Source organism: Natator depressus, chromosome 8, assembly GCF_965152275.1.
Source record: "Natator depressus isolate rNatDep1 chromosome 8, rNatDep2.hap1, whole genome shotgun sequence".
In the NCBI taxonomy this organism is placed as follows: Eukaryota; Metazoa; Chordata; order Testudines; family Cheloniidae; genus Natator; species Natator depressus.
Genome location: NC_134241.1, coordinates 74,150,367 through 74,168,645, shown reverse-complemented (window position 1 = coordinate 74,168,645; position 18,279 = coordinate 74,150,367). Strand labels below are relative to the sequence as shown.

Below are 18,279 nucleotides of genomic sequence, written 5' to 3'. Positions count from 1 at the left end.
CGGTTATGGAATAAAAGCAATTTCCACTTTACTACTTCTTAGTGGATTAAGGTATGCTTAGCTATAAATATACTACTAAAGTTGTTAAATGCTCATGTACATTTATTAATCCCCATACATATTAGTGCCATGGAAGAAATAATCCCGTATTTATTGTATACATACATCTTTTAGAATTAAAGGTCAATATCAAAATGCACTAAAAAGCTATTTCTAATCTGCAGCCCACAGAATTTTTTAACACTCTGGATAAATTGTATGCACCTAGATAATTCATTTAAACTAAATATTTATTTGGCAACCAAATTATCAAATAAAACACTATAAAGTGCTAGAAAAAATATTTTTAAAAGCTCTAGTTGATTTCAGTTTTCTCCAAGTCTTTGCCAGTTGGCTGCACCAAGTTTCACTCACCCTACTGATAAACAGTAAGGGCTGAGTGTTGCATACATATGACCATCAAAAACAATGCTTTTTTTTTTTTTTTTTTTAGTAAGTACCTCATAGCACAGAAGAGACAACAAGAAGATCAGTACAGACGAAAATGGAAAATCATTTGTGTTTGACCTTTGATAAAATAAGCAAACAATGGGTCAAGGACATTAACAATTCCCTTAAGTATGAAAGGGTGAACTTCCATACCTAAAAATATTCCCTTCTGTAGCAAAAAATCTTATGGCAATCTTAAACAGTAGGAATGGTTTTGAGGGAGCTACAGTTCCCTGGTGACAGAATGGAAATCCTGACAACTTTAGCACTAACGTAAAAGTATGTTATTACTTGTGGACTACAGTTCACTTTTGAAGAAACACTATTAAAAGTACAACCCCCAAATTTAACTAATTGCAATTAGTCAGAAGAGCCTACATGAATACAGTGTTTGGTGTTCCCCCTGCTGGCTTTGCACTTAACTTACAAATACTATTCCTCAGAGCTGGGTATCACTTGATAATACTGATGTTTAAAGGATGTTTTGGCATGACAAGGAAATGGAAAAGGGAAAAATAAGATTAGGCCTATCTTAGAAAATAGATGACTAAGGGAGGTTGGGGGTGCGGGAAATATGACAGAAGTCTATAAAACCATGAGTGGTGTGGGAAAAAGTAACGAGAGAAGTGTTATTTACCCTTTCACACAATACCAAAGCTAGGGGTCACTTGATGAAATTAATAAGCAGCAGGTTCAATACAAACAAGAGCAAGTGTGGAAAAAGTACAATGCAGAACTACCTTGTGGAACTTATAACCATGGGGATGTTATGATGGCCAAAAGTATAACTGGGTTCAAAAAAGAACAGGATAAGTTAATGAAGGATAGGTCCATCGATGGCTATTAGCCAAGATGATCAGGGTCACAACCCCATGCTCAGGATGACCCTCCACTTCTGGTAGTCAGAAGTGGATCACTCCAAATTGCCCTGTTCTGTACCCTCCCCTAAAGCTCTCGTACAGGCTACTGTCAGAGACAAGATACTAGGAAAGATGGACCATGGTCTAACCCACTATGGGAGTCCTTATGTTCTTATAATGCTGAAGTTGTGTTTGTTAAAAGAAAAAGGCATGATCATTTCAAATAGATTATGTGAATAAAAATGTATCTGAAGTTCTGGATATATGTCCAAAAGCTAAATAATCAAATACATGTACTACCACAAGTGTCCAACATGAACCCCACTCCCAACTAGGACTCTCCCATCACCCATTAAACCCCACTTTTACATAAAAAGCCTGAGACAAAAGAAACTCTGAAGTGTGACCTCAAGGTTAGCAAATTTGGGTTTGAGCAAACAACCGAGGGAAGCAAGTTCCAGAACTGAAATTATAAAAGTGTAGTGCTGGAAGGGACCTCAAGAGGTCATCAAGTCCAGACCCTTGCACTGAGGACCCTTCACTGAAACAAACAATATGCCTCCAACCCCCTCCTGATTAAACCAAAGAGTTTTTAGTTCATACACCTCAGCTGATTTCAAAAGCTGCAGTATCTTCCAGAAACAGGGTTAATCTCTCCAGTAGCCAGGATCCAAACCATCTACCACTTTATAGGTTAAATAAAAGTTGTTCTAAAGAATACTTTTTTCCATGAAAACTTTCATGAAAGTTCTTGCTGAGAATATATTTTTGAGTACATTTTTATACATTTTCTATACAGCTCTAGTTAAAACCAATCAGTACCGGGAATTCAGTAGGTAAGGTGCTTTTTGCAGAAGTGCTACTAAAGAAATGAGTATATATATTTTGCACTAGTTGTAATTACTGGGTAGTTCAACTTCTAAGAGGTGTGTGTTTCATAAAAGCAATCCTGAGCATTGCCGCTATCCGAGACTTCCAACTCATCTTAGTCTGAGGCTGTGGACATTAGTAACAAAAGTGGGCACACTTCCTCAATCAAGGGAGCCAATTGTCTATTTACACAGTCAGTTAGCATTTTCGAGATCTTATCTAGTTTGAGTTTCAGCCAGCTTGCCCGCACATGCACACCTCAGCCACAAAGGTAAATAATATATTCAAACAGGACTATTTATTTCTGAGTAGAAAGGGGGGAAAAATCAAAGTATTTTCATTTTATCAAACAGATTACAATGACTATCTGCACGCAAGAAACAGGAGTCCTTTAAAAAGGTTTCCTAGTAAAGCTAAATTATATTGACTGACACCTATTGGAGAAGAAAATGATGCACAGAAAAAAGTTAAAATGAATTAATAATAATGATTTATAGAACTAATGTCATTGAGAAATGTCGTCATTTTGATCAATATAATGGAGTTTACCCTAGAAAGTAAACACAAGGACAGAAAGCGAGGAAAAGGCACTGCACAAACATATATGCCTCAACATATGCTTGAAACACCCCTTCTATTTAATAACTTAGTCAGGATTTTTGCTATTTTGAGAACAACCACAACCTCCCTCAGTGCTGCTCAATTTCAAGTGACATAACTTTGCAACTATATGTGAAGCTGAAATTGTGAAAGGTCCAATAATTTTTTACTTACATTTAACTCTCCTTTCATTGCATACATTGCAGTACTTTGATTATTTGTTATTTACAGAAGTAGTAAATACTTACAAATCTGGAGTTACTGAACTGCAGTACTTCCACCGCAAAATATGCAGCAGTAAATCCCAGGTGCCAACAACCAAAAGCTTTCTTTTTCTGTAGTATATCAATGAAATTCTACTAAAATGACATACTACTGGGATTTGTTCTATCTTCCAATACACTAAACATTGTGAAATCATACACTGCAATACTATACTAGAAAGTTCATAAGCCAAATTCTCTGCTGGCATGATTTAAGTGCCGGTTTATATCAATAGGGAATTTGACTTGATGTCTTTATATATAGTTACTAGTTGAATACAAACTTCTGTAGCTTTCTTTAACATATGGGTCTGAAAAAGAAAAGAATCTGCATTAAAACCCTTGTAGCCTTTATTAGGAAAACTGCCTGCCTCATAGTTCCAGTATTTATTCAAGTACAATGCTTTGCACATCTAACATTCCCGCATCTACAGGGTTTTTGATTCTTTACAAACATTAATTAATTCATCAAATATCCCATCCAGGTGGTGGACATTATCATCCTCTTTTTACCTATGTTAAATCCTTTCCCAAAGTCACTCAGTTACTCACAGAAGTGTAAACAAATCCCAGATAATACTAAAACTAATAAAAATCTTTGCTACCAAACTACAAGACCCAAGTTTGTGCTAAATAAGTGCCTAGGCCCCTAATTTGCTCTGTTATAGTGGTGCCATCCAACTACAAATCAATAGGATGCACAAGTGTAAGTGAGAATTCAGTCCCTACTGTTTAAAAGAATGTTTTTATTAAAATCTAAACCTGCCAAGAATCAAAAACAGTCATGGTCAACAAATCATTCCAATAATAATAGTAGGACCGTTTGCACAATAGCAAAGAATGTAACAGAAGACAATATGCTGGAACTACAGTCAGTCATTTTCCTGAGTTCACAGCCCACACAGAAAATGTCAGCGGGCCAATTTAAATGTCAGAGCACAGAATTCTGCCGTTAACGATCCCCATGCACTCCAACGAAGGCGAGTTATGCTTTGGGGCAAGCGAGCGTGACAGGGGTGTAACGGGGGGAGACTGTGGCCCCGTGACTCAGCTCTCGCTAAGGTTCTGACACCCCGCAGCTGAAGCGCAGAGACCCCCAAACCCCGAGGAGTCGGACACATGGGAGAGAGGGTGAACGCACTTGCGGTGAGCTCTCATTGGGACTACACGCCGCGTTACTTCCTCTTCCCTTAGGAAGATGCCGAGCCGGGCATCCCGAGGGCGAGCCGCTCCAAGCGCCGGGCTCACCACCGACAAGCCGCCCTAGGGAACCCGCTCCCCCACTCCGAACGTGGGTTGCCGCAAGTAAACACACCCCGGTCAAAGCAGGGGCGCCCCCGAAGCCCTGCTCGTGGGCGTGATGTCAGCTGCTCCCAGGCAGCTGCAGAGTCAGGGAAAGCGCCGGGCAGCCCCAACGCTGCGAACAGACGCAGCGGGCAGGCTGCCGAACAAGCATCCCCAGCAGCCTGCAAACTCTTCACTCCCCCCGCCTCCCCTCCCTGGGACCCCCTGCTCTTCCTCTCCCCCCCCCCCCCCGGCTGCTGCTGGGGCAGCCCGGCCACCCGGGGCAGCGGCTTTCCCAGACCTACCTCTCAGCGGGTCTGTCAGCCCGGGACGCCCCCCGGGCGCCACTTCAGAGGAAACGGGCAATAACTTTCCCTGCGCTCCAGGGGTGCAGCCCGGCTACGCCATCCGCAGCCAGCTGCCCCGGGCGGAACAGGCCGCGGCGAGAGCCGCTCCGAGCTGCCTGCGAACGCCCTGGTCGCCCCGAGGAGGAGGAGGAGAGAAGCGCCCACCCGCTCCGCCAGAAACCTGCGATTCACCCCATCGGGCTGCGACTCCCAGCAAGTTGGAGCAACACGCACCGGGGCGGGGCCTGATTCCTGGCCGCGTCAATCAGCGCCCAGCGGCCCTGCTACTGGGTGAGGGGCGGGGACTACGCTGTGATGGGCGCGCGGAGCCTCGGCCCGCGGAGACTCCTCCTCCCTCCGGCCCGCTCGCGCTGCGCCGCCCTCCCTCCGCCAGTTGAAAGATGAGCCTCGCGCGCTCCTTCGCTTTTTCCCCCCTGCGCCGGGGCGGGTTGTTTCCTCGCAGCAGCGGCGTGCGGGGCCGGGAGATTTCCTCAGGCGGGGACATGCACAGCGTGTTGAAGGGAGGGACTGGTCCTCCAAGCAGCGAGACACACTGCCCGCAGTTTGTCTTGTACGTTTTACTTTGGTTTAAACCCTAGACACGTTATGCAACATTCCAGCTCAGTTTTTCCAGGACAAGTTTGCGATATTTTAACTTTGTCTTTTCAAGGTCTGGGCAAAAGATTGCCCGATCTAGCCCGTGCCCTCCCCCCCCCCAATCTTCCTAATTCTGCCTGTTAATAACGGACAAGTGTAGATGTAGGCACTCCTTTGACATTAAAAAAAAATCTAGTCATATTGCTTCAGCTGGATCCAGATCCTGTCAGTGGATCTTCCGGGATCTAGACAGTTTTTGGTTGCAGTCTCCCAGATTCTACTGCCTAAATAGAGAATATTGCCACTCTTCCTGCATCTTATATATCTGGACCCTACCGTGCAACAGTGTTACCAAAAATAATTCAGATTCAGCATCTGTATCTGATGGATTCTGCCAAATAGTACCATCAGAAGACACATCAAATGTTGCTTCTACTATTATACACAGATACACATGCAAGTATTGCTTCTGCTTTACAGACGCACACACAAATTGACTCCAACACATCCTAGTACTGAAAAAACTCAGTTTTGCCGTTGTATCCTGTTGCAGCTGGCTAATTTTGTGCTGTATAACCCTGAATTTTACTGACAAAACCTTCTCTGACATATGCACCTTATCCTAATCCACTGTAATAACCCAGATCCCAAAGTATCATGGAGCAATTTAGGATGATATAGGAATTCTACAGTCACAAAGTGATTGGCTGGGATGTCCCAAGGGCACTTTTAGATCCATGTTAGGTAACTAAGTTCTCTATGAACTGTATTGACTGATCTGCTAGAAGATTAATTATTGTTGTAATAAACAGGCTGAATAATTGTTTTCTATGCTAATACTGTACGTAAACATTTAACAGGACCTTTAAATTTCATGTACATTATAACTCTGGAGGGAAAACATAACCGTGGTAATTCCTAGAAGAAGGAAAATAATTTGAAAAGGAGATGGTTGGTTGTTATTGTGTTTGAGAAGTTAGATGAGTGAGTCTGTGCCAAGTTCCTTGTTTTATAGGTGGAAGTCTCCCTCCTGCTTATAATAACCTTCAAACTGACTCATATTAATAGAATGAATCAGGTCTTTTAATTATGCAGAACAGTAGAAGAGAATGCTAGTGAGAAGTGGAGTGAGCTAACTGTAACTGCATTGGACTGGAAGGCACGACTCTTGGCTCTGTCAAGAACTCACTGCGTGACCTTCAGTAAGTGACGTAACCTCTCTGGGCCTAATTCATCCCTGTTGTAGCTCAGCAGAAGTTAAGGGTAGAGTTGGTTGGGAACAAGTATTTCCATTCTGTGGAGAATTCTGACACTTTGGGGAACAATTGTTCCCAGTTGGAATGAAAAGCCAAAATTTTGAAACTTCCTGCAAAACAAAACCAAAAAAAAAGAAATTTGATTTGCGACCATCTAGATGTTTTGTTTAGATAATATCAAATAGTTTTATTTTTAAAAATCAAAATGTTTCATTTTGTTAAGGTAAAAACATATTTCAATAAAATTGAAATGTTTTGTCTTGACTATGGTTTCAATTAAATTCACAAACTTTTACTATATTAAAATATTATTATATATATTAACTGTGTGTACATATATTATAATTAATATTTTAATATATAAAAATCTAAACTATGAAAACAGTAGTTGAAACAAAGTAGTTTATTGGAACTAAATATTTGGATGTTATCAAAACAAAGAAGTTTAAATTATTTGTTTTGACATTTTGCTGTCATTTTTTAAAATTAATATGTTCCTGCAAAACATTTTGATTGTTGACAACTGCATTTTTTTAATGAAAAACTGTTCTGTCAAAAAAATTTCAGCCACCTTTAGGTAAGGGTTCATAATAGATGAATCCTTTCTGCCTCATTTTACCAAACTGTAAAATGGGTTTGCTAATACTAATCTCTCTGACAATTAATTATTATGAGAATTAATTATTGAGGCAGATTTTTGGGTCTGTAAAGGCTGCTTTATGTTGCTCTAATGTCCATTCCCCAACTTCCCCTTTAAAAATAACCACCATACTTAGCACATATAGCACTCCACAAATTTTAACAAATTAAAGGCCTGCTCCTCCTCCCCCTGAAATCATTGACAAAACTCCCATTAACATCAGGGAGAATAAAACTGAGCCAGATTCCTGACAACACCCCAGTAAGTAAATATCATCATCTTCAAGTACCTATGGCGAAACTAAGCTACTGAGAGGTGAGTGACATTTTAGGATGCTTTTAGCAAGGTTTATCCATTGAATCTATTTCACTATTGTAATTGTTGTAACTGTTTGTGCAGCACACTAAGCACCTTGATTTCAATGGAGATAAGTAGTCTGACCCTGTATTGCAAATCCTATGTTCCTATGACTCCTTCGGAGAACTGTAATGATTGGTTGGATACAATTTATCAGCCTATACATTTCAATTAGCAATTTAAATACTTTGCTACTACCACTAGCTCTGCTATTTTGTCTTTTAGCCGTGCCTTGCCCCCCTCCCCCGATTTTACTATGCCTCTTAAAAATACTAACTCACTGCTTCCTGCAGCACAAACCATTCCGGGGCCTGCTTGTGAGATACCAGACACTCACTTTCACTGCTGAGCACCTCCTGGAAGTAGGCCCAAAATCTTTCTTCTCTGAAATTACTCTGTATTTCAGTGGTACTTTACCAAGTGAATCTACAGCTGCAGTCATGAATACTCACTTTAGATTAAACAATTCAGTAAGTAATCTTATAAAACCTGCAGAAACAGACAAAGCAAAAGTTGGGGCTGTTCCTTGGCAGTCTCAACCCACCTAGACTCTTTTTGTGATTAATTTTGTAAGTGTTTGGAAAGTTTTACATGTTAGAACATGACATGCCCCTATCTTATCAGTTTCAGGCTACATCCAGGTTGCAGACTCTTTGTGTGTAACAGAGAGGTATGGGTGGGGAAAGTCCCTGAATAAAGAGGAAAAGTAATATACTGCAACTCTGAAATGCAAACTTTGCTATTTTAGAAATTTATTCTGTGTCTACTTTATACCCACATATTCAAATTGAATAATATTGGTTAGATATGAAATCAAGCTAGAGAAAAAGGAATGTATTTTGTTTTATTTTAAATCTTAATGGAGGCCCCAATTCTGGAAAGATTTATACATGTGTTTAAAACTACCAATGTGAGGGTTCCATTGAAATCAATGGACTAGTGAGGTATGTGAAACCTGTATAAATCATTGCAGGATCAGGGTCAGAACATGCCCTTGTTCCCTTTGAAGTTAATGATAATATTCCCATTGATTTCAACTGAGACAGAATTAGACCCTTCAAGCCCAATTCTATAAGGTATAGAGCAGCTCTTAGAAGGTGCTTGTCATTGGGGCTGGCCAGCCCTAGATCAAATGGCACCCCAGGCGAAGAGCATATTCTGCGCACCCCCCCTCCCTTCATTGGTTAAACTTTTGAATACTTTATTTTTATTGCATTTATAGCCCATTTCATGACTTGGATGCACAATTTAGCCTTGCCATCTAAGGCGATAAATTTGCATGCAAGGATCTGTAAATCTGTATTTATTCATGCCATATGTAAGCAAATAAAAAAATTGTTTCCTCTAAGCTTATAAAAACTTTTTAATTTTAAAAATAACTGAAATATACTAACATCAAGAAATTGAACTGTGTACCAACACTGGATGGACCAGTATTCAATAGTGTTACCATAGGTGACCGCCTTAGAATGTTAACCCTAATCCTTTCATTCAAAAGGTTGCTTTTCTCGCCTTTGCCCTCATGAACTGAAGCATAGCAACATCAGAGAGACCCAAAGACTGGCCAAGGCATTTTCAAGTGATAAAACAGCAAAAATCTATGTTCCGCAATCTTAGAAAGTCATCAAACATTACATATTAAACGTGGCAAAAGAAGTAAGAGTATTTAATGTATATTGTTGCATATAGATATCTCTGGTGTCTCATTAAATAGGTCCTTTATTAGTCGCTAGTTATACTCTTCAAGTCTTAAAACACAAGTACACTTTCACAATTACACAATAAAACAAGGTTCACAATAACAAGGTTCGCAGCTGGGCTCTCACTTCACTTCATTCTTATATCTCACTGACTGGCTGGTGACACTCTGCCCCTTATATACCCGCAAGGGCATGGCTGACAACATTCTAAGAGGTTCAAAGAAAATGTAGTTCTCAGAAAGTCTGAAAGGTTCCATGAGATTCTACAAAGGTCCAGAACATTCTAGGAGGTTAGTGAAAAATGAATCCACATATGGAATACCTGAAACATTTTACTTCAAACATTCTATTTTCCCTTTTGTCACTAACAACAAAAAGAGCATCTTGAGCACAGTGCCCCCGCAAGCCTGGCACCCCAGGTGGTATCCGGATCGCCTGCCCCTAAATCCGGCCCTGGAGGCTAGCCCTGCAAGGGGAGTCATGGACAGGCTTACTTGTAACAGGCCCCTATAAAGGGAGAACTAGCCAACTCAGACCCACTTGGAAATAGTCAAATACTGAGGTGGCTGGTTAGTAGCTAATTAGCTAAGGACTCGAAGCCTGCTAAAGGGTTACCAGGGCTCAGATGAGGTCATTTCTAGAGCTTCCAGGAGACCTGAGCAGGAGAGCTCACCAGAGCAAGGGACCTGGAAGGTGTGCTGAGGGACAAGGAATTCCCAAACTGTGGCAGGAAGTGAACATTAGTTTTAAAATTTGATACCAAGTACTACAGGCACAATACTTCAAGTGTGATCTTCCATAGGTTTTGTATAGTAGAACCATCTGCTATTTTAAAAGGATTTAGAATGTGAATGCTTTGGGGAAGAGAACTTGCACCTGATTCTAATCTCACACTAGTTTTGCACCAGTTTAAAACCATCAATTTAAACTGAGTTACTGCAGATTTACACCATTGTGGAAGCAGATATCAAGTCCTTTTATTTCAGGCTTGTTGGTAAAATGCCCTACATGCTGTTGGCCCTGTATAAGATCTCTGCCCCACAAGGTGCTGAGTGTGCTAGCACCAGTCCAGCAAAGCACTTAAGCACATGAGCAATGCCTCCAAGGTCAATTGGAAGTCAGTAATGTCACATTTAAAATTGAGCACACGCTTTAGTGATTTACTAGATCAGGGCCAGGGTGCTCAGCTCCTTGAAGGATCAAGCTCTATATAACCTAGGTCAGGTGGATCAAAATTGATGTTTTGGGGTTTTTTAAATAAAAAATATCTGCTTTTTTTAAATTAAATTAAATACGGGGTTTTTTAAAAATAAAACCTATTAAAATTAAATTGGAATTGACAAGCTATGTTAAGGTCTAACCTTATTATAATATACAAAAATAATTTAAATTAAATACACAAATAGTATTAAGCAGTACATATTTGCTGTCAAATTTTAAAGAAAGTCAGACTACTGAATTGGTAGAGTCACTGGCTAAGCACACGTGTAACCAGAATTTACTGAAGCACTAAACCAGCTTTCGACAGTAGTAGCCTCTTCGGCAGGTGCATAAAAAATATTTTCTTCGTTTCAGTTTATTCAACTAGTTCACTTTATTGACAAGTTCATTCAAAATAAAGAAACCAATTGGGAGTTGGAAAAACAGGAAAGTTTGTTTTCTCATCCATTCTATGAATAAAAACTAGGTGTGAGAGAATGAGATTGACTAGTTCTAACATCTTGAAGGACGTAGTAACCAGAAATCAGTTCAATTCAGTAGCTGCAGACAATACTTCCTTTATTTAATAAAGTTAATAAGTGTTAGTTTTAAATCCAAAACATGTTTGGATATTAACTTTTTTTTTCTGTATCCAGCCCATAAGATAGTATCATTTAATTTAAAAAATTTTGGCTTTGTGCATTTTTAATTGAATTTGAATTTCCATCCTAATAGAACTTGACACAAGTAAAAAAAATTAATCATTTAGCAAATGCATCATTCACCATTTTCCAACATAATAAAAAATGAAAAAAATTAAGAAACTGAATAAATGTAAGTTAAGTTAGATACCTCTTTAAATAAATGTGTATAAATGCAGTATATCTTCCTAGTTAGCAAAAATCAGCATCACATTTAGTCTAAAGGCTATATTTAGTTGAAAATCAACATGTTTTAATGGTTACCAACCAATAAGAATGAACCTTTCTTTAGGAAAATAGCTATAAAGTACAAATGCAAATCACAATTAAAATCACTGATTTAAATCACGGTTTCCTGCTTTCAGATTTAAATCATAATTAAAATTGGTGATTTAAAACAATATAATATATTGAGTTTGACATGCAATTTATATAGGAATTAAGTAGTCCTCAGAAACTGTACCCTATAAAAATAATTATTGGCTAGCTAGATTCTGCAGCTTCCGTGAACGCAGACCTTTCACTGACTTCAGAGTTCTATTAGAATCACAGAATCTTAAAAAAGGAAAGGCTGGAAGGGACCTCAACAAATCATCAAGTCCAGCCCCCTGTGATGAGGCAGGACCAAGTAAATGTAGACCATTCCTGACGGGTACAACCAGTTCTTAAAAATCTTCAGTGATGGTGATTCCACAGCCTCCTTTGGAAGCCTATTCCAGAGCTTCACAGAATGGCTCTAGAATGGGACCCTAGGGAATAGAAGGACCTCATATATACTGTAGCTTGTGCTGCCATCAAATTCAACTTTTGCTGATGAACATATGCTGATGAAAATATGCAAATGAACATATGCTCGTGCTAATCTACTGTCAAAGGTAAAAGTAAAAAGGCATACTTTAAACGAAAGAATTACTATAAAAATATATGGGCAGACAGTTTAATGATGTCTTGCATTTATATTGCACCCTTCATATAAATGTCAAAAAGTAATTCACGCATTGGAACAAATCAAAGAAAAATTAGCTCAACAAAAATGTCTTAAATCTGGATTTACATTCTCACGGTGACTTGGACATCCTAATCCTGAAAGGCATAGAATTCCATAAATGAGCAGCATAGTATGAAAAAGACTATTCCCCATACATAGAATGGCTAGCAAGTTCTCAGACCTAGAATAAAAAGACTGACCCAGAGGTATGGGGTGAGAAAGTCATGAAAGTCAGAGAGGCCAAGACTATGCACTATATGTGAATTTAAAAGCACTGTTTTACATTAAATCAGTGGAAGATATAAGTGGTCAGTGACCCTGGAACTGGATATAGCAACAAAGTCCCAGACCCTCTAAAGAAGTTTTAGAGTAACTAGAGAAAGTCCAACGAAGAGGGAAATAACCCAGTCACGAAATTCCAAAACAATGAGCACAAGATGCAGGGAAAATGGATTCTAAAGGGAAAATAATTAATTTATTTCACATTCTGCTTAAGACTCCTACTGGAATAGGGATGACAGGTCTGGGATCTTTATATGATTTTTAACCAATAAAACTGAAGCCATACCAAAAAAGATGTGTGCCCAATAACTCATTAATACAAAATAGTAAGAAAAATCTGCATTCTGTCCTAAAGTTATGATCCTGCAATCCTTGCACACCTCAAATTTCCAATGAAGCAATGGAATGTAAGATTTGAAACCTTAGTGGTATAGGGCCCAATCCTGTGCAAAGTCCTCAACTCGCCATGAAGTTTGAACACAGTAGTATATGCTATTTAAATTATCTGATGTTGAAGACTTAAGGTGAAGAAAAACAAAACAAATAACTCTGTGACTAAACACCCCTTTTGTGTCATCGCAATTTGATCCCTATACCTTCTGCATCATAAGTCTTCCTAAATCTGCCATGCCCCTTCCTCTCCTTAAAATATACTTCTTATAAGATGTTTATGAACTGCCATTCTAACAAGTTCATACAAAATAGGCCAGAAGAGATAGGAAAGGAAGAGAGGTTATGTGCAGGAGAGGAAAATAACACCCACAAAAAAACCAACAACAATAAAAGATCAAGAGGGAGAAAAGTGTCACTGCTCAATCATTTTTATTTGGTTGATTCCATTCCCATCCTATAAATTGTCTGTTTAAAGCCTAATCCAAAACCTATTGAAGTCAATAAATTGTAATGTCTTCAGAACAGGGACTTTGTCTTCATACTTGCCCATAAAGTGCTATATAAATAAATAAATATCCATAATATATTATATACATGACCTTTCCAATTCAAGCCTATATAGTAAATAATGTAGAATTCAATCCTGCAAAAACGTACACGAATACATGAGTTCAATGGGACTACTCATATGAGTACAGTTATGCATATTCATGTTTGCAAAAGTTACTAAATATTGTCTTAAACCTGAAAGATGTGTGTGTCCTGCAAATTGAAGCCCATATTATGAACTGAATTTTTTGCATGAGTTGTAAATATCTCAGTCTAAAATATTTTCATATATATAATTGTCTTTTAATATTATTATGGCATTATTTCTTACTTTTTTTCATATTGCACCAAAGGTGTGACAGCTTCTTTGCTGACAAGTATGAAGACAAGTTCCCTAGAGAGAGTTTACAATATAATAGACAAAAGAAGAGGAAGGGGATACAACAAAAGTGAAAGTGACTAAAATTGAGCATGTTCGGTTAGTTCAATGGTTTGAGGTTTTTCTTTTTTGCTTTTGATCTTTTGATTTCCTACCCTCCTTCCCCCATCCCTGAAATTTCTCGTTTCTCCTTATTCTGGTCTGTTTTGTATGTTAGGGCATGAGTTTATAGGGATCTTATCAGGAATAAGATTAAGGAGGGACAAGAGCATGGCAGTCTGGGTCAGGGATGCAGGTGTAGAGAGCCTCATGGAAGAAGGCACAGAGGTGAAAGTTGAGTCATGTAGTTACATTTTTTTAAGTGATTATTTTCCCCAGTCATCTCATGTCTACCAAAAGTTAGACTCCTACATCCCTATTTAGGCCCCAAAATAAGTATAGCCTTATATTCAGAATACACCAACAAATCTCATTTAAATCAGTAGGAGCTGCAAGTGCTCAACATCTTTTAAATTAAAGCCACCTTTTTAAAGTTCCTAAATATGGATTTGGGAGCAGCTAGTTTTGAAAGTTTTGGCCTATGTTTTTAGGAGTAGGTAAGACTCATATAATATATATCTATTTAGTATACATTGTTTCCGAAACTGCTTCTTCCCGAGAACTATCACTCCATATAATTTATTAACTGTGTTAATTTAATTACTAATCAATGGCAAACTGTGGTTTTGGGACTCTCTTTGAGTCTGTAATTTCTTTTGTGAGCTTTTAAAGTCTGACCAAGGAACAACAATGTGTAATGCCAGCCTATTTTAGAACTAGCTTTCTTTCTCTTTTTTCTTTTCTTTCTTTTTTTTTTGGATCAGAGGAAACTAAGATTTTTGAATACCCTAACTACTGAGACTAATATGAAAGATTCTCATGAATCCCATGAGTGACTCTCAGTTGGAATTAACTTTGTTGGAATTCTGAGTGTCATTTAAGAGCTCTCCCTCACATATACACTTTACATTCTTTGCTATTTAAGATTATGTATGGGATGGGAATTTCTTTTGAACTTATTAGTACTCAGTTTTTTCCCAAATGATTTATAATATAATTTGTTTCTTAAGTTATATATATTTAAAGTTCTGCTGCTTATTAATGCCTTATGTTGATACTGGTTTGTTTTTCCTGTGACTCTGTCTTAGACTACCAGCCTTGGAGTTATAATTTCCTCCTCACCCTGGGTGGAGGTAAACTGACAGGAGGATGCCAGAGAATGCATCATATCCACCCTTACTGTCCTTGGCTAAGGGTCAGTAGGAATGGCAGGCAAGTATGTATAATGTATCAAGGGTTCATACTGTATGTGGCACATGATCTGGACAAACTGGAGAAATAGTCTGAAATAAATAGGATGAAATTCTGTCAGGACAAATGCAAAGTACTCCACTTAGGAAGGAACAATCAGTTGCACATGTACAAAATAGGAAATTACTGCCTAAGAAGGAGTACTCCAGAAAGGGATGTGGGGGTCATAGTGGATCACAAGCTAAATATGAGTGACCAGTGTAGCACTGTTGCAAAAAAAACAAACATCATTGTGGGATGTATTAGCAGGCGTGTTGTAAGCAAGACACAAGAAGTAATTCTTCCCCTCTACTCGGCACTGAGTAGGCCTCAGATGGAGAATTGTGTCCGGTTCTGGGTGCCACATTTCAGTAAAGATGTGGACCAATTGGACAAAGTCCAGAGAAGAGCAACGAAATGATAAAAGGTCCTGAAAACATGACCTGTGAGGGAAGATTGAAAAGATTGGGTTTGTTTAGTGTGGAGAAGAGAAGACTGAGAGAGAACTGTGACACCCTGACACCTCAATATTCACCACTGTCGCGTAACTAGGATATATTTTGTACAAAGTATGTCTTGTGAGGTATCATTCTAAAAGTCTTGATCTGCTAGACATTAACATCTTGTTGGATTGTGTGTGTCATAGTTGTATATGAAGTTAGGGTATGTATGTGTCACTGAAACATGTTGTGAGGTTCAAAGCACTCACAAACAGCCTTTTGGGTACAACAGTAAAAAGGCTAAACAATGTTAACGGCTTATTGAGGAAATGCACACAAGCACAAGGATTACCCCAGGAACTGTGTGCAATAGAAACCTCTCAGAGATAGCACTACACAATGGGAACTGTATGACCCAGGTCACAGCAAAAAAGCTTTCCAGCAAGTGGGAAGAAGATATAAAAGGGGGACAATGACATCATGGGGGACCTCTCTCTCCCTGCAACCACACACCTGGAAAGATCTGAGGGACAAGGACTGAACTGTGGGAAGTGATGGTCCCAGGCTAGAAGGATATTTAGCCTGTGTATTGAAACCTGGGAAAGCCAAGGCAACTTGTGCCTTAAGAGTCTGCCAGCCTGTTTATCACTCAGGTAAGAATTTGCTAATTTATATCCTACCTATCTAGTGTGTTAAGATCAGTTTGAGGTTTTTATTTACTAAGGTAATCTGATTGATCTGTTGGCTATCCCTTATAATCACTTAAAATCTACTTCTTGTACTTAATAAACTTGTTTTTGTTTTAAACCCAGTTTGTGTAATTCATAACGGGGGGGGAGGGGGAGAAGGGGGGCAAAAAGCTGTGCATATCTCTCTCCACATTGAGGGAGAGGGCAAATTTCAATTAGCTTATGCTGTACAGTTCTCTGCCCTGCCTGCTGGACCCTCCTCCCCTGTGTGTCATGTAGCAGGGAGGAGTGGTTGCTTTTCCCCTTCCTCACTCCCCCACCCCGCCTACAGCCTAACAGGGAGGAGTGGTTGACCCCAACTCCTCCCTCCCCCCCCAACTCTCTGCCCCTCCTGTTGGACCCTCCTCCCCTGCGTGTTGCCTAGCAGGGAGGAGCGGCTGCCCATCATCCCTCCCCCATATTAGGGCCTCCTCCTGCCTCTTGTCACTATGGATGAGACCCCTGTTCCTGCTCCTGGCCCTACCCTTACTCCTACCCCTGCTCCTGTCCCTACCCCTGCCCCTTCTCCTGCCCCTGCTGATCCTGTGGTTTACCACCACCCCTGCCCGCCCCTGCATCCAACCTCTAGGCCACCAATGGTCCAGACTCCGCCGCTGCCATGGCCCCCCTTTCCATGAGCAAAAAAGGGCCAGGGGAACAAGAAGGGCAAAGGCCCCGCCTGGAAAACGAAACCTCCCATGGGTGGGTCTGCCCTTCCCACCACCTGCCACGGCCCCTCTTTCCCCTGCCGTTCCCTCCACCAGCTCTGGGGGCACTCCATCCCAGGTCCCCAGAGCGTACGCCCAGGTGGCCGCCATCCCCCCACGTGCCACCACGCTGCCCGTCCCAACCACCGCCTCCGGTACCATCCCTGGTGGCCAGGGTCCCTTCTCCTCACTGACCAGGAGGCATGGTGTCCGATGCCTCCTGGTGCCCACCTCACCGCACATCGAAACATATGTGTGGGCATTGGCGTGGGTGGTGGGGTCCAAAGGTGGTGGTGTCCACAGCTGTCGTGGCGGCCTCCAAGATGTACGGGAAGGTCGTGTTCTTCCTGGCATTGGAGGCTGCCGCGCAGGAGGCGGTGGAGAAGGGCCTGGTGGCTGGGGGCATGTTCGTTCTCTTAGAACCCCTAAAGGACCTGGGCGTCAAGGTGGTGTTGACCTCCGTCCCGCCCTTCCTCCCTAACGCTGCCCTGTTGCTTGCCCTCTCCACCCTGGGGAAACCCATCTCTGTCATCAGCCCTTTCCCGCTGGGCTGCAAGGATCCCACCCTCCACCGCATCCTGTCCTTCCGCCAACAGGTGCAGATTCAAGTACTGCGTGCGGTGCATGGTGCGGTGGCGCTCGAGGGGTCCTTCCTGGTGTCCTAACAGAGGGCCCATTACCGGGTCTATTATTCGATGGGGGAGGCTCGGTGCTTCCTCTGCCGGGCGACGGGGCATGTCTGGAGGGACTGCCCCCTGGCCCGGCCTGGAGGGACGCCCGGGACGGCGCCGGCCCTGTCACCACCGGCGACCATGGTGGCCCGGCCGCCACTGCCGCTGTCCCTCCTCCTATGGAGGAGAGGGCAGCAAGACCCTTGCCAGCTGAAGGAGAGGGCCCACCCCAGGGGGAGGCTTCCCTTCCCCCCGCTGTCCCGCCCTTGCCGCCCTGTGCCCCAGGACCCTCGCTCCCTGGCCCTGCCCCTGCCGACCAGCCCTCCACCTCGGAGGACTGGGTGCTCATCCGGGGGAAGTGCGGCACCCTCAAATTGTGGGCTCGATCCCTCCCCTCCAACGAGGAGGAGGGAGGGGAGGCCCCCGAAAGATGCTGCAGGGGGCTGATGCTGCTACATCCTCCACCATGCCCCCAGATGGCCCAGCAGAAGGTGCTGGCCATAGAAGCCATGGCAGTGGATGGAGGCGATACTGCCCCTCTCGTCGAGTACCCCCTCCGGGGAGTACTCTATAGGAATTCTCCCGGCCCCTTTGCCACCTGTGCCCCCCGCCACCGCCGATACCGGGGCTATTATTGCCCCAGTTACTG

At 41.6% G+C, this 18,279-nt stretch overlaps 1 protein-coding gene across 5 annotated transcripts in view; it reads right to left on the bottom strand.

Moving 5' to 3' along the window:
* The window catches only part of TGFBR3 (transforming growth factor beta receptor 3), a 174,716-nt gene extending 169,777 nt beyond the window's left edge, over positions 1-4,939 (bottom strand). For all 5 annotated transcript variants that reach the window (XM_074961347.1, XM_074961344.1, XM_074961343.1 and 2 more), the window contains exon 1: positions 4,672-4,939. The gene's annotated coding sequence lies outside the window, so the exon portion shown is untranslated. The remainder of the gene's footprint in view (positions 1-4,671) is intronic.
* Between the last annotated feature and the right edge of the window lie 13,340 nt (positions 4,940-18,279).